At 63.0% G+C, this 16,369-nt stretch overlaps 1 protein-coding gene across 14 annotated transcripts in view; it reads left to right on the plus strand.

Moving 5' to 3' along the window:
- Positions 1-16,369, plus strand: part of RBFOX3 (RNA binding fox-1 homolog 3) — a 139,198-nt gene that overhangs the window by 50,925 nt on the left and 71,904 nt on the right. For all 14 annotated transcript variants that reach the window (XM_030961909.1, XM_030961917.1, XM_030961919.1 and 11 more), the window contains one exon: positions 15,475-15,590. The gene's annotated coding sequence lies outside the window, so the exon portion shown is untranslated. The remainder of the gene's footprint in view (positions 1-15,474; positions 15,591-16,369) is intronic.

A 16,369-nucleotide genomic window follows, 5' to 3' on the forward strand; every position in this document is an offset into this window, starting at 1 on the left:
ATTTGGGTGGGATACGAGTGCTCAGAGCCTGGGGTGCTCCCCCAGTCCCAGTGCTGCTGTCTCCTCCCTCCTGGGTGGGTCTGACCCGGCTGTGCCAGTGCAGTGCAGGAAACACAAGCATTTGGATATTTTTATTTTTATTTTCCGTTTTTGCCACGGTTCTGCAGCCCCTCTGTCGCACTCCTTGTTAAGCTGTTAAATCACTCCATTTATTTAGCACGAGCATTGCTGAGAGCTCATTTTTATCTTGGTGAAAACCAGACTTGCTCATGGGCACATAATGAAATTGTATAAATATACCCTTAGCTGGGAATCTAATTTATTTTTCCTGTTCATTATGGGGTAGAAGGCCATTATGAGATGTAGAACTTTTTTTTTTCCCAGTGCTGGAATAGAAGGGCTGGTGCGGGCACTTTTATACTGATGATTTTGCCCTGATTCAATTTGAGGCTGGTTAGAGCTCAAATACTGAAGCAGAATTGACAAAGAGCAGTGTGGGCTGCCATGCTAATGCCCTGGCTGTGGCTCTGTGGCAGTGCCAGACCAAGGCTGCATGGAGCACGGACCAGAGATGGGCACGGGATGGAGATTCCCGGGGCTGGGATGCAGATTCCTGTATCTGGGATGGAGATTGCCCGAGCTGGGATGGAGATTCCCGAGCTGGGATGGAGGAGCAGGGGTGGCCCAGCCTCGGGGCAGCAGGGCACGAGTCCATCCCTTTGTCCATCAGCAGGATTGATTTTGGACGGCACTGATACTGCCATAAAGTCCTGTTTATGGAGCTATAATTAAGCGGGGCCATTTAGCCGGCAGTGTTAAGTGCTGAGCAGATTTATGGCACGGCCCAGCCTTGGGCAGGGCTGTATTTCAGCGCAGAGCACACCAGGTTTTTATGTGTGCTGCGATTGTGTTCGTGTGACAGTGATTAGTATAATGGGGGCTGCCGGGGTCGTGCTGCCAGGCTGAGGAAACAGCAATTACGGGCGGCCGAAGCACCGACTTAATTGCATCCATTTGCAAACGACACGGGCTGGGGGTGAGGGAGCAGCTGGCAGGGCCAGCCTGGCACCCACAGCCCCTGCCCCTGGCTGCTCCCAGCTCCCCAGGGTGGCTCTGGGTCCCTCAGTGGGCAGAGCAAAGGGCAGCTCCTGTCCGGGCGCTGGGGCGCTGGGGCAGTGCCCTGGGAGAGCCCGGAATGTGCTTCCCCAGCAGCTGGCAGGGCTTCAGTGGCATCGCCCAGGGCTGGGGGATCTCCCGTGTTTCAGCCTTGGTCCATTGGCCATTTGCCATGTGGCTCCAGTGCCCCGGGTGCTGCCGAGGCTTGTGCCCTGCCTGGGGATGGGCAGGCCAAGCTCTGCAGCAGAGGGGAGCAGGGGACAAAGCCATCCAAGGGCGACAGGGCCAGCAGTGGATTTGCAGCTGTGCAATTAGAGCTCACCTTGGTGTGCACTTGGCAGCCTTTCCTTTGAACTCCCTCTCCCCCCGACGGCTCTCCTGGGATCTGGAGGTTCACCCGCTCAGCCCCTCAGCACCCTGACAGGGCACAGGGGGGTTCTGCAGAGCAGTTAGAGACCCAGGGAAGGCTGGGACTGAGCTCCTCCTGACCTTCAGGGACTCCTGTGCCCTCCCTAGGGCAGGCCCCGTCCTTCAGCAGGACTTGGGGGTGCCGGGGCTGGCACAGGCAGGGCCTGTGGGTGCCAGGGCTGGCCAGCACCCTGTGCAATGGTGCCACCAGCACCCTGCAGTGACTGGGGAGGGGCAGCTCCGTGGGAGCTGGGCAGGGTGTGGTGTGTGTCCTGCTGCAGAACACGGCCCCTGACCTGGAGGCATCGCATGGAGCTCATGGGTGCACTGCCACCAGTGCACCAAGGACCACAAGGTCTCTTTCCCAGGGCTGAGAGGGCATCTTCCCTGCTCCTGCCCTTGCTGTGTGCGCTCTCCCAGCTCGCTGCAGGAATTAGATGGGCTTTTGCCGACTAAGAGGTGTTAAACGGCTCTAAATACTCCTCACTCTGCAATATCTCCACCACAGCGTTTAATGGAGTGCCACAGAAATGCCTATAAATAAACGGAATGTGCCTGTGCCAGTTCCCTCCCACGGCATCTCGGAGCTCGCAAGAAAGTCAGCAAGGGGCTTGTGCTGGGCTGCAGCTCCTGCCCTGCCCCTGCTCCTATCCCCTCTCTGCCCCTGCCCTTCGCTCCCATTCCCACCCTTTGTTTTCCCCTTTCCCCCCCGAGGGTGAGGGGATCCAGCCTGGGGCTGTGGAGCTCTCGCCATCCATCCCGCTGGAATGCAGCTGCAGGAGCGAGGATGGAGGGCTGGAAGCAGCAGGGAGGGCTGCAGGGCCCGTGGGGACAGCACTGGGGAGCTCCTTGCAGCTGTCCCCTGTTGTCCCTTGGGTCCCAGTGGTGCCCAGGCTGGCACTGCACCCTTGGGCACCCTGGCATCGGGCAGCACAGCCAGGAGCAAACGCAGGTGTAGAGAATGAGCAGAGGGAAGGGCAGGGAGCGTTTCAAGGCTGTTTGTGCTGCTCTTGCATCTGAGTCCAGGCTCCTTTGTGGCTGGAGATCCGCATCCACCAAACCAGATGGATTTCCCACCAGGCTGCCTTAATCTCCAGCATCTCGGCCCTTGATCCCAAGCAGGCAAAACGTGTGTGTGGGGCTTCAGCTGCTGCACAGGCGCTTTATCTGCTGCTGTGGGGCTGCTGCTGCACGGCAGCGCCTCCTGGCAAACGCTGCGAAATTCCTTCCTCATTCCCCTTCCCGAGCCTTTATTACAGAAAATAAACACTCTTAAGGAAAGGGAGCGGTGGGCAGCGGGCACTTCTTGGCACTTCTGGTGCTCCTTGGCACTTCTGGTGCTCCTTGGCAGTGCCAGGTGCTCCTCGGTGTCCCCGTGGCCGCAGGGCAGGGGACAGAGCTGGCTGCGTGTGCAGGGCTGTCCCTTTTGGCACTCGCTGACAGGGCTGCTCTGTGTCCCTGGGGGGTTCTGGGGTGCCCGGGGCACCCCTGTGCCGGCACCCTCTCTGCGAGGGAGCCCTGGGGCCCCGCTGAGCATCCTCAGCCGAGCAGGATCCCTAAATAGGCTCCTCAGCCTGTCAGTTGACTGCCTCTTCAGCGCTGATGAGCCACTCTGGTGTTACTATTTAAAATCCTAATTGCTTTAATCAGCTCGCCTTTAGCCACCGCAGCCAGCGAGCGAGCCCAGGGGCTGAGAGCTCTCCTGCTGCTCCAGCACAGCTGCGGCCGGGCACGGTGTGGGCACCCAGCACCGGCCCTGCAGGCGCCCGGCGTCCCTGTGGCTCTGCCCTGGCACACGCTGGTGGCACGGCTGGTGGCACAGCAGTGGGACGGTGCTGGGGCGATGGCAGAGCCGAGCACAAGTCCCCCGGGCAGGGGGAGGACAAGAACTGAAATGGATGAGGAGAAGAGGAGATGCTGTTCCCGGGAGCTGACAGATGCCAGCGCTTTAATGAGCTGGGAATTCCCATGTCCTCTCCCTTATCGCCGTGAATTCTCTTCCAGGCTAAAAGCAGCTTCCTCCCTGGCTTTCAGGGCCCTGCAGCCCACTCCTGCCTCCCTGCGATGCGCGCAGCCTCGGGGTGTTCCTCCATGCCGAGCGGTGCGGGGTGCGGGGGCGAAGGCTCTCCCGGGGCTGCACTCGCAGCCAGCCTCGCTGGGCTGGTGGGAGATGCCGGATTAAAATAGCGCGGCGCTTCCCGGCGAGGGAGCCTTGCGGCAAAGCACCCCCGCGGCTGCGCCGGGGAGGAGGAGGAGGAGGAGGAGGATGATGGGCGCCTGACACCGGCTGGGGCAGGGGCACAGATGCACAGACCCAAATCTGTGGGTGCAGCACTGAGGAGCCCCTCCGGGCCGTCACTGCCCCTTCTGGCTCCCTGGCGGTGTCAGACGGTGTGTGCGGCAGGTGGGTGTGCACAGAGCCCCCAGCTGAGGTGTGTGAAGTTTGGCCCCCGGGGGTGTTCCGCCCTAGTGTTCTCCACTGGTGTGTGCACGGATCATAGGTGTGTGCGGGGCAGTGGTGTTGCCGCCCAGTGTTTGGGGCCAGGGGTGTGTGGGCCCAGGTAGGTGGGGTCCAGGGCCAGGTGGGTGGCCGGGGCTCCAGGCTGGTGTGCCGGGGCCCCAGGCTGGGTGTGTGGCACAGGGGGGCATGCCCAGGGCTGAGGTGTGTGGCACAGGGGCATCCCCAGGACTGAGGTGTGTGGCACAGGGGCATGCCCAGGCTGAGGTGTGTGGCACCAGGGCATGCCCAGGCTGAGGTGTGTGGCACGGGGCATGCCCAGGACTGAGGTGTGTGGCACCAGGGCATGCCCAGGCTGAGGTGTGTGGCACCGGGGCATGCCCAGGCTGAGGTGTGTGGCACCAGGGCATGCCCAGGCTGAGGTGTGTGGCACAGGGGCATGCCCAGGGCTGAGGTGTGTGGCACAGGGGCATGCCCAGGGCTGGTTCCCGTCCTCGGCAGGAGGATTTGCGCTGGCAGGGAGCCGGGCTGGGCCGGAGGGAGCTGGCAGAGGAGGGGCAGCGATGCCGGGGTGTGCTGGGCACTGGCAGGGCCCGGGCCGGGAGGAAATGAGCAGGAACTGCCCGCTGTGCCGCTGGTGGCAGGCTCTCAGCTGCGGCCCCTCCGCTCCTGCCCAGCCTGGCAGCAAGGGAAGGCATTGCCAGGGCCGGGCTGGCACCCCGGGTGTGTGTGCCAGCTCCTGGGCACCGGCTGCCCCTGCCTTCTGTTGGGGCACCGCGTCCCTCCTGCAGCCCCTCTGCTGTGCCAGGGCAGCCGTGCTCCCCATCCCGCCGGTGCAGGGCTGCTCCGCCTCCCCCTGCGCAGGGTTTGGGGCACAGTGGAGTCCCCAGCCCCGGAGCTCCTCTCCCTGGGGCCCCACAGCCGTCCTTGTGCCGCGGCAGCCTGCCCACCGTGCCATTCCCGTGATGGATGGGCCACATGCGGCAGCGGCCCCGGGGCTGTGCTGTCCCAGAATGTTCCTGGATGAGCGGAAAACCTCGTTCAGGGGATTGTTCGACTCGCGGCAGCCTTCCTGGGGAGTGAGGACATCTCTGCGTTTATTCAAGGACATCCCTTCTCAATTAAATCCCTGCATGGGCTAAACAAGCGGGCTGCTGAGATCAAAGGGGGTTTTTTTCCACTCTTTTTTTCCCCGAAATCGCTTAAACGATGCAGTGGAGGGAGTGCGGTGCGTTTGCCTTCCACACACCTGGTGGGGAGGAGAAGCTGCCATTAAATCCCCGTAAAGGCGTTTCCTTCCCTGTGCCGATGCGGGGCTGGGGCAGTTTGTAGGTGCAGCCATGGGGTGATGGCACCGGGTGTGTGCGGTGGCCGTGGGCGAGCCCAGAGGTGCGGGATCGCTGGGCTGGGAGTGCGCACCCGGAGCTGAGTGGGCAGTGGCCGATCTGCCGCAGCCCCGAAGGGTCGGGGGGGCTCAGCCCCTGCCCGGCCGCAGCTCGGGTGTCCCCCCGGCCCTCCCCGGGCTCCTCGGGGATTGATGGTGTCGTTAAAGCGTCAGGCTGGCCCGGGGCCGGCCCCGCTGCCGCTGGGATTTATGGTGGAACGTGCCTGGGTGAAGGTTTTATCACCGCTGCTAAAGGGCCGAGCGTGTGCCAGGGGCCGGGCAGGGGCTCTGCTCTGCCATCCCTGCGGGGCAGGGGCTCTGCTCTGCCATCCCTGCCGGGCAGGGGGCTCTGCTCTGCCATCCCTGCCGGGCGGGGGCTCTGCTCTGCCATCCCTGCCGGGCAGGGGCTCTGCTCTGCCATCCCTGCCGGGCAGGGGCTCTGCTCTGCCATCCCTGCCGGGCAGGGGCTCTGCTCTGCCATCCCTGCCGGGCAGGGGCTCTGCTCTGCCATCCCTGCGGGGCAGGGGCTCTGCTCTGCCATCCCTGCGGGCAGGGGCTCTGCTCTGCCATCCCTGCCGGGCAGGGGGCTCTGCTCTGCCATCCCTGCCGGGCAGGGGGCTCTGCTCTGCCATCCCTGCCGGGCAGGGGCTCTGCTCTGCCATCCCTGCCGGGCAGGGGCTCTGCTCTGCCATCCCTGCCGGGCAGGGCCTGCTCTGCCACCCCTGCGGGCTGCTCTGCCATCCCTGCCGGGCAGGGGCTCTGCTCTGCCATCCCTGCTGGGCAAGGGGCTCTGCTCTGCCATCCCTGCCGGGCTGGGGTCACTTTGCTGGGCGGGGGCTCTGCTCTGCCATCCCTGCCGGGCAGGGGCTCTGCTCTGCCATCCCTGCTGGGCAGGGGGCTCTGCTCTGCCATCCCTGCCGGGCAGGGGCTCTGCTCTGCCATCCCTGCTGGGCAGGGGGCTCTGCTCTGCCATCCCTGCCGGGCAGGGGGCTCTGCTCTGCCATCCCTGCCGGGCTGGGGTCACTTCGCTGGGCACCCTCAGCTGGGGCAGTGCCCCCGAGGGTGCGGGGCATGCCGCGGCCATCCCTGGGGCTGTGCTCGGTGGGATCCCCCCGGGCCGGCCCTGCCTGCAGCGGGACCTGTGACGGGTTTTTGGGCATGCACAGCCCCGCGGCCACCCCGCGGCCCGACCCCCTCCCGCTCCCTCTGCTGCGGATCCGTCAGTTAAGAAATCGATCCCTTTGCCACCAGCCCGGTCTCCCTTTTCCTTTTAAATGGTGTCACTCTGCTATTTCCTGGCCTCTCTAATAGATTTTTATATAATCACTACAGTGCACTTTTAAAGAGCGATAGATCACGTTCATTGCTTTTCCCCGTGATTAATTTCCCATAATAGTCCTCTGTAACACCAAGGCAAAGAGAGGAGAGCAAAGAAAACCCCCACATTATCCACTTTGTGCTCCGAGTATAAATGAATTAGATTTAATTTTTGTTTAATTGTTTCCATAGCTCAGCCTCTGCTAACTTTGCAGGATAATTTATTTTGCAGTCTTGGGGAAAAGAAGGAAGAAAGGTCCCCGTGCCGCACTTTGCCCGCAGCCGCCGTTAATTACAGCTGATTGCCTTCCCTGCCTGATGAAGCCGTGGCTTGGAGGGTCCTGTCACACCCCAGGACCGTGGCTGGTGGGCAGAGCAGAGCCCAGCTGGGCATGAGGGACGTTCCCTGTGCTTTCACACCCAGGGAGGGTAGGTCTGAGTGGTGAGCTGCTCTCCCTGCCAGGGACCTTGGCGTGTGGAATGGTATCCTCTGTGCCCTGCGTGGACAGCGGGGAGAGGAGGCTCTGGGAATCCCTTCTCACATCCAGCACCCTCCTCTGTGCCAGCCCGGGGCTGCTGGGAGCGGGTCCGCGGTGCCCCAGCAGGGCAGGGAGGAGCAGCAGCCGGGGCCGCCCGTTAATCACGGGCCCTGCTCGGGATGCACCGGGGCCGTCCCGTTAATCACGGCCGGGGGCAGCGGGCCCTGCTCGGGATGCACCGGGGCCGTCCCCGTTAATCACGGCCGGGGGCAGCGGGCCCTGCTCGGGATGCACCGGGGCCGTCCCCGTTAATCACGGCCGGGGGCAGCGGGCCCTGCTCGGGATGCGCCGAGGTGGGAGCGGCAGCGCCCGGAGCCGCGGCTGATCTGCTCCCTCGGAGACCGGCTACCTTCGGCCCGTTAATCAGTCGCAGTAATTACAATCCCAACTTTACATGTGGAATGTTAATTAAAGGACGGGACCCAGGGACCTGCAGCCTGGCAGCGAGTGGTGCTGAGGGCTGGGGGTCCTGGGGCACCCCCCGGGTCACTGCTGCTCCCCTCACTGAGCGTGGAGCTGGGACAGGGGCTGGGGCCGTGCCAGGCAGGGACAGGGGCAGGCAGGCCGTGGTTGCTGGCACTTGGCACTGCCTCTGATTTGTGGTTCTGTGGCGGCTGCTGCTTGCCTCTAAAATTGCTTTGCTGATGTGGATGGATGGATGGATGGATGGATGGATGGATGGATGGATGGATGGATGGATGGATGGATGGATGGATGGATTGGATGGATGGATGGATTTGTTGGGAAACAGGATAATGCAGCTGGAGCTCCACTGCCCTCCCCGCTCCCTGCCTTGGCCCTGATTTCCCCACAACCCCCCCAGTGCCCCTGAGCCTCTCCTCCTGTGGGCTGAGCATCCCTCGCCCCGGTGTCTCTGTCCTGTGCTGCAGGCTCTGAGCATCGCCCTGAGTTTCTGCAAGGTTCCCTCCTGTGTGCTGGTCCCATCTGCCCTGGGGAGCCCAGAGCTGGCTACGGGATCCGGACAGGGCCCTGTGACAGGGCTGGCTGGGGTCCCGCTGCTGGCCTGTCCCCTGGTCCCAGATGTGTGTATGTCTGTCCTGCCTGGGCACCTCTGCTCTGGGAGAGGGGCTCAGCAATTCACTGCCTGGATTTCAGGGTCCCCTGAGCAGCAGCGGCTGTCCCTGTCACACCCATTGTCCCCTCTGGGGAGGAGACCCTGGCAGGGTGCTGGAGCTGCTGCCTGGGGGGCTCTGTGGATCCTGCAGGCAGAGCCCCAGTTCCCGTCCAGTCCCTGCCTGGTCCCTGTGCTGTCCCTGTCTCTGCAGAGCCCCGTGCCAGGCTCTGAGCAGCATTGTCTGAGGGACACTGACCCTTCGCTGTCCCTCCCGTCCCCGAGGCAGTGCTGGCAGCCTGCAGCCCCTCCGGCTGCTGCACTGGTGCCCTTGGCTGCACTCGCCTGGCCCGGGGGGCCCTGGGGGGCTGCCCAGAGAGTCCTGCGGCCGCTCGGAGGGGCTGCTGAGCCCCACGGAGCTGCGGGTGGCGGGCGCTCCTCGCCTCTCGCTGCCGATGCTGCGGGCGGTTTTGGGAGGAGGGGTGTTGGGGAGAACCCGGCAGCCGGCGGAGGTGGGGACCGGCCCCGGCACGGCCGCGGGAGTCATTAAAACCCCGGTCAGCAGCGGGGAGCGGCGCTGAGCAATCTGCTGGGGCGGCAGTGCCCTGGATTATTGCTGCGAGCAGCTGAAGGAGAGCAGAGAAGAGGCGTGAGCTGAGAGGAATGACAAAGAGGGGAAGGAGAGGAAGAGGCCCTGGAGGAGGAGGAGGGGGAGGCTGGATCCGTGCCGCAGGCAGCGCAGGGTGCTGCGGTGCTCTGCTGTCCCAGCAGCTGCCTGTCCCCGCTCCCTGGGCAGGCTGGGCTGGCCCGGTGTGTCCTGTTGGCCCTGTCCCTTGGCAGCCCCTCCCCGCAGTCCCTGGGGCTGCCAGGCTCCTCTCCTGTGTCACTTTTGTTTTCCCGACGGAGAGCTGGAGCTCTCAGGTCACTCAGGCCCTGCTGTCCCTTTCCCATGGGGCTCTAACCGGGCTCACCAAAGCTCCTGTGTCTCCTCAGCTGTGCTGGCTGTAAATCTGGGGAGGTCTCACCGGGCACTGGGCTGGTGCCATCTTTGGATGCTCTGCCTTTCTGACATAAGGAATGCTTTCCCTGGCGTTTCCAGCTCCCTGCCATCACTGGCAGAGTTGGGAAGGACGTGTGCTGGGAGCTGTGCCCGGGAGGGCTGGCAGAGCCCTGCGTGGGCCAGCTCAGGGCTTGGGTGAGTCCTGGGGGAGCCATCGTCCCTCCTGCCATCCCAGAGCCTCCCACACTGAGGAGCCTCGGCAGCACGAGGGCTGCCCCCAGGTGAGGGGACAAGGGACCGTGCCAGGGCAGAGCTGGGCACCACAGCTGGTGATGGATGGTTTTACCATCACTCCTGACCAGCGCTGCCCTGGGGAGGAGCTGTGCTGCTGGTGGGTGTTTCTCCAAGAGCACCACGTTGTGTGTTTGGTCTCCAGGTTGGGATGAAGGACGATCCCTCAGGACCTGGCCTGGGGCAGGGTGTGAGTGTGGCTGAGCTCTGCTGGGGCAGCCAGGGAGCTGCTTGTGGAAGAGCCCAGTCTGGATCCACCGCTGCCCCCTTCAGCTGTGAATCTGCTCTTGCTCTGGTTGACCCCCAGGAGCTCCTTGGATCTGCTCTGTGGTCTCTCTCTCCCCTTGGCCCTCAGGTCCTGTTCACAGCCATGTTTTGGTCACAGGAGGTGGCTCCTGCAGGCCAGAGCGCTGGTCCCAGAGGTGCCAGCACAGATCCCACCTTGGGATCTTCATCCATCCTTCTGTGCTAGAGAGTGCTGGCATTTCTCCATGCAGCAGCTTGCTCCTGGCAAAGCCCCAGCTGGATCACCGTGAGAGGCACTCTGAGCTTTCCCCCGTGTGCTCCCTGGCTGGTGGCACGGTCCCTCCTGCAGGGGGCGAATCCCCTGCCCTGTCCCCATCCCCTGTTGGGACAGGCTGCTCCTGGGGATCCTGGGCATGCTCCTCCTCGGCTGGGGATGGAGCTGGGAGCTGCAGCACTCTCCAGGGGATGTTCCCAGCTCCTGGCTCTGGCACATGGCACTGACACAGGGCAGGCTGCCCTCCCTGGGTGCTCTGGGCATGCTGTGGCTCTCCCAGCCATGCCTGGTGCCGTGGAGTGCCCGCTGTGGGAGCCAAAGGCTCCAGAGTTCCACAGCAGAGCACAGCCCCTTCCTGCAGCAGCACCAGATGCTTCCCCTGCAGTTGGAGTTTTCCCATCTCATTCATTTTAGAGATTAATTAAAGTGTTTCCCCTCCCTCTCTCCCAACCAACCTCCCTCCCTCTCTTTTCCCTGTTCCATACAGCTGCACATGGATTTTAGGGTCATGCTTGTTTACATCAGTTATATTTACGTTAATGGGTGTTTGTTTTAGGAAAAACAGCAGAAATCCCATAAAAACAAATATCGCTGGTGTCCCACAACTGGTCCTGCAGCCCCACAGGCCCACCTGCCAGCAGGTCTGCATGGAGAGCTCTGCTGTGGGCACACAGCGTCTCTGGGGCTGCTGTGAAGTGACTCCAGTGCTTACGGGGTGCTTGGCTGGGTTTTCCTCACGCCCCTGGTCCCGTGCCGGGTGCTGGCAGTGCCAGGTCAGCTGCATGTGTTTGCCAGGGCTAATCCCCATCCTGCTGCAGGGATGCTGCCAAGGCGCCTTTGATGGGGCGGGCGTTGGGTTCGCTCTTTCATCAGGAGCTCGGAGGAGGGAGAGTGTTGAGAAGAAGAAAGAGAGAGGGGAGGAGGAAGGATAATTATTTTTTCCAGCGGCTCTGAGCTGCTGGATGCCTTTAAAGCTGCCTTTGTGTTCCCGTGGGTCCGGCTGGGCAGAGCCTGGCCCGGAGCTGCGTGCCACGGCCGCCTTTGTCGTGGGGCCACGGTCTCGGTTGTTAACGGGGACGTGGAGACCCAGAACCTCAGATCTTCCGTGTGGCTGGTGGGAGGGATGTGCAGGGCTGCCTTATCACGCTCATTTAACTGGTTAATACATCTTCAGAGCAAATAATGCAGGCTGGGGGTGAACTGCTTAACCAACCTCATTACTATTGTGCATTTAGCAGCTTGGAGAAAGATAATACCTTTCAGGTTTGACCCAATTTTAGTTTTTGTTGTCATAACCATGGAAAATCGACCTTCAGAGACCCTCAGCAGTGAGCCTGAATAGGAAGTGATTTACAGCAAAAGTGCCGTGTGGAATGCTTAATGCACTTGTGCAGGAAAACAGACTGCAGCCAGCTGCTGGCATCCACGGCCACAGCCAGGGCTGCCCGGCCGCTGGCACCCTGTCCTGCTGGCACTGCCCTGCCGTGGGCACAGCCCCCGTGTGCCGGGCTGGCACAGCTGCCCTGGGGCTGTGCTGGCCTGCACAGCGCTCTGTTCCCTCACTGCAGTGCCAGTGCTCCTTGGGGCAGCCAGAGCGGGGCTGGGCACCACTGCTGCCACGGCCAGAGCTGCTCGCTGCAGTGGGCAGGGACCCCGTGGGCAGTGTGCACCCCGTGGTCAGTAATAGAACCCTGTGGTCAGTGTGCACCCCGTGGTCAGTAATAGAACCCTGTGGTCAGTGTGCACCCCGTGGTCAGTAATAGAACCCTGCGGTCAGTGTGCACCCCGTGGTCAGTAACTGGACCCCATGGTCAGTATGGGATCCCATGCTCAGTGTGCACCCCCCAATCCCCCTCCACCTCTTGGCCCGGGTGTGCTCAGCCTGGCACAGCGTGCCAGGGCCTGGCTGTGACTCGCTGATCTTGGCCTTGGCCAGCCTCTCCCACCATGCCAGCCTGTGGTTCTTCTGCTGGTGCCCTTTGCCACCTGGGCTGTGCCATGGGAGCAGTGCCAGCCCTACCGCCCTGGTACCAGCCCCGGTGCCAGCCCTGCTGCCTTGGTACCAGCCCCGGTGCCAGCCCTGCCACCACACCAGCAGTGTTCCCACGGGTGAGATGTCACCCACACCCGCAGGGGTGGCTCCCATCGCTCTGGTTCTGTCTGTGGCAGGCAGACACGTCCCCAGCTCCAGCGGTGGGGGTGAGTGGGACCTTCCTCCTGCTCCTGTGGGGAGGAGGGTGGCAGGGGGGTGACGAGCCTTCCTCCCCTTCCCTGAGGCAGCTGCGAGCGTGGCTCTGCCACCCAAGCCTGTCTCTGTGCTGCTGCTGGTGCTGCTGTGGCGTGTGGGTGGTCCCTGTGGCACGGGATTATGCTGGCAGCAGTGCCTGGGGCTGGGGGAGTGCTGGCAGCGGCTGGTGCCCACGGGAGTGGGTGATGCCCACGGGAGTGGGTGATGCCCGTGGGCTGCAGGTGATGCCCGTGGGCTGCAGGTGATGCCTGTGGGTTTCAGGCTCCCCCAGCACACCCCTGGGGCACTGGGGGCACTGGGAGCAGATGGTGCCCATGGGATGCAGGCTTCCTTAGCGCAGCCCCAGCAGCAAGGGGCTCTGCTCCCTCCCACAGGAGCTGGCGAGGAGAGGGTCAGTGCAGCCAGGGGGCAGTGGGGCTGTGGCAGTGGGGGCGTGCTCTGCCCTCCCCTCCCCGGGGCAGTGCTGGGATGGGGGCACACGAGGGCAGGCAGTGCTGGGTCACTGTTATCCTGCTGTTTGGCAGCTGGAGGAGAAGCTGCTCCCTCAGCGCAGGAGTCGGAACTCTTTAGCCTTCCTCAGTGTCACCTCCATGGCCATGGATACCTCCAGGTGTGACGTGAGACCCGGGGAAAAAAAACATCTTCTGTTTAGCATCAAAATCCTGTTAGTGAGCGCCGTGTGCTGCTGCACAGACACCGCCTGTGGCGCAGAGGACCGGGCAATAGCTGCAGGTCGGGCTGGAGCAGGGGCTGGGGCTGCTCAGGTGCCGAGTGCTGCTTCAGCCAGTTTGCTGCTGAAAGAAAATTCCTCTCCTGCTCCTCTGCAATCCAGGGAAAAGCACTGCGGGCTCCCGCTGTCCCCCAAGTTCCTGCTGGCCCCCAAACCCCTGCTGCCCCCCAAACCCCTGCCCCCAAACCCCTGCTGCCGCCAGCCCCACCTGCTGAGGGGCATTTCTGTGGCACCCCATGCCCCGGTGGGGTCTGACAGGAGGCACCGGGCTGGGGCCAGGACCTGGAGGCAGCAGCAGAGGCTCAGCCTCCTGAAAATGAGCAGCACAGCCTTGGTCCTGTCCCCTGCAGCAGCCGCCAGGCTGGCCCAGGGATTGCAGATGCTGTGGGCAGCTGCATCATCTTCCCATCTCCTCCCTGAGGTGCTGCTGGCTTTGATAAAACCTCTCAGCCTTGCAGGGGTTGGCTTGTTGATCTAATCGCTGTGGTTTAGTGTGCAGTAAATCCCGGCGGCTCCTGGGGGAGATGTCCCGCAGGGATCTGCAATTCACTCTCCATCCCTCCTGGGGAAGGAGCACTTCCCGGTGCCGGGGATGCTGCTGATGGTGAGGGATGCTGCTGGGCCCCCAACACTGGTGGGGAACGTGCCAGCCCCTGTCCTGCACTCACGTGGCTTTGCTTTTGAAAATTGAAAGTGCTGATGAGATCCTGCTGTGTTCAGTTTGTTTCAGCGATGCAGTTGGGTTTTCCCAGTGTTTGTCTCGTCCTGCACTTGCTGACCATGATTGGAGGGGTTCAGTGGGGGGCAAACCCCACAGTGTGAGTCCCCCCTGAGCCCCCAGCTCCAGCGTGGTTCTGGTCACTGACAAACCACAGCAGGGAGGGAAGAGGGGCTGGTGGCAGAGCCTGTGGAAGGGGACACCCAGGGGGCTTAGGGGACCGGCTGTGACAGACCAGCATTAAAGGGGCTGGGAGGGAAGGGCTGGGGAGCGACGCTGCTGAGCTCTGGCTGTGCCTGCTGATCAGGAGCAGAGCCTAATGAGCAGGACTAATGAAGCAGGAGGGGAATTCCAGCGAGTCTGGGGAGTGCCTGCGATGTTCACTGTGTCTCTGTGGGTTCTCTGTGCTCTGTCCCCAAACCAGTGGCGGTGCCCACTGGGAGCTCACACCACTCCCAGCAGCATGCTCGGTGTGCTGGGTGAGTGCAGGTGCCAGCCCCAGAGTGGGGGCCTCCAGTCTGCTCCTGGGGCCAGCATCCAAGCGCCTCTCTAGGCTGCCTCTTGGATTTTTACTGGCTGGATTTTTACTGCTGGGTTTTTACTGCTGGGAAGCCCATCCCTGTCTGGGGTTATTGGAACGTGCAGGGAAGGTGTTTGGTGGCTTCCCCAGCCCATCCCTGTCTGCTGGGGTTATTGGAACGTGCAGGGAGGGTGTTTGGTGCCTTCACAAGCCCTGGCAGCAGCGTGCCCCAGGGATTGCTGCAGAGCCAGCCTGGGGGCCCAGCTCCCTTCCCACCTCCCTCTTGGCCATGGCTGGTTCAGCGTCAGGAGGGGATTTGCAGCCACACCAGCGGGCAGGTCTTGTCTTCCTCTTCTCCTGGGTTTTTAGTGAGCCAACCTTGGAGGACCTTGAGCGCCACTCCTGCAGCTCTGCTGTGACTTATCTCCCAGCTTCTGCCCCTGTTCCGCCGAGGGGATAAATCTCAGTTCCCAGTGTGGAGCCGGTGCTCTGAGCCCATCCCAGCTCACGGTGCAGGTGCTGTAACTCACGGCACCGGGGGGGCTGCCTGCCTGGGGTGCCAGGGGATGTCACTGCTCCCTGCTCTGATGGATGGGCTGCCCGGGGGAGCAGGGAACCAGTCCCATTACAGTGGGGGACAAGCTGTTAAATTATCTCCTGTTCAACCTGGGTCGGGGAAAATCAAACTGGAGCTGCTGGTGGCCTCCCCCTTCCTCCTTTGGGGGAACAGGTGGGTTGGGGACTTTATTCCTTTAGGAAGAAGTCTTTGCCTTTCCTTGCCTCCATCCCATGCACTCGTCAGAGGCTGGGGCTGGTGCTCTCAGGGAGGCAGGACCAGCCTCAGCATTTTCTGTCAGTGCAGAGAGTGGGACATGTCCCTCTGGGGGCCGTAAGCTGGGACCTGCTGTGTGCAGGTCCTGTTCCCTGGGCTGAACACGCTTCCCCCTCCTCAGGGGCTTTGCCACTGGGCAGGTCCTGCCTCTGCCCATGTCAGGGGCTGCTCCAGAGCTGCTCCCAGCTGTGAGATCATTGTGCTGTTGAAGGAGGGGGCCAAGCAGTGCGATCCCCGGGGCCGTGGCGCTCCGAGCTCCGCCGCGTCCTCCCCCGGTGCCCACACAGGGACGGGACTGGAGCCTCTCCCCCTCTCTTTCAGGCTGAGAAGCTGCTGCTGTGAGACCCTGACAGCTCTTCCTGACGGCGTGGAGGGGCGAACACGAGCGTGAGCTCCCACCTGCCACCGCACCCGAGGCGCCTGCTCTTGGCCTTCAGGTATGTCGTTTCCACCCAGCAGAGCTGGTAGGGGAGGGCATGGAGATAGTTTTTGGTTGAGGAGGAAGATGCTGCTTCCCATGGCTGTGCCTGGGGCAGCAGCTCACAGTCAGCCCACCAGGGACTTTGCACCAGCCCTGGGTACAGATCCTGTGTGCCCAGACCCTTGTGTGCTGACCTGGCAAAGGGGAACGCTGCTGGGACAAGCCACGTCTGCTCTGATCCTCGTGGGATGTGGCCTGGGGGGCTCTGGGACGCTTCGATCAGTGCCAGCCGTGTCCCTCCTGCTGGCTGCAGCAGTGTGGAGGTCCTGGAGCGTGCAGGACCCTGGTGGTGCCCCGATGGGAGGGCTGTGTGCCCACACACAGCCCTGCACGTCCCAGCCCGGCTGGACCCGCCGAGACCCAGCTCCCGTGCTGCAGCCTGCCCTCAGGGCTGCGTGCAGCTCCTGCGCTCGGGGCTGAGCCCGCACCAACGTCAGTCCACGTTACACGGACTGGAACCCCCCTCTGCTGACACCAGGCTGCTCTGGGAGCTCACAGCAGCTTGAGGAGGAGTAAAAATGTAAAACTCTGCGGGCAGTGGGGCTCTCTCCTCCAGACCAGGCGTTTTCCCTGTTTGCTCCCAGCGCTGCGAGCACCCACAGGCTCAGCAGTGCTCAGGGAGTCGTGGCCACGCTGTGGCAGCCATGGAGCCCAGGGACTGGGCTCTGCCTGCGGCTGTTCTGCCACGGAATTTGTCTTCCTCTCCACCGGCTGCTGTGCTGGGGGCCCCCAGAG

Source organism: Camarhynchus parvulus, chromosome 18, assembly GCF_901933205.1.
Source record: "Camarhynchus parvulus chromosome 18, STF_HiC, whole genome shotgun sequence".
Classification (NCBI taxonomy): domain Eukaryota; kingdom Metazoa; phylum Chordata; class Aves; order Passeriformes; family Thraupidae; genus Camarhynchus; species Camarhynchus parvulus.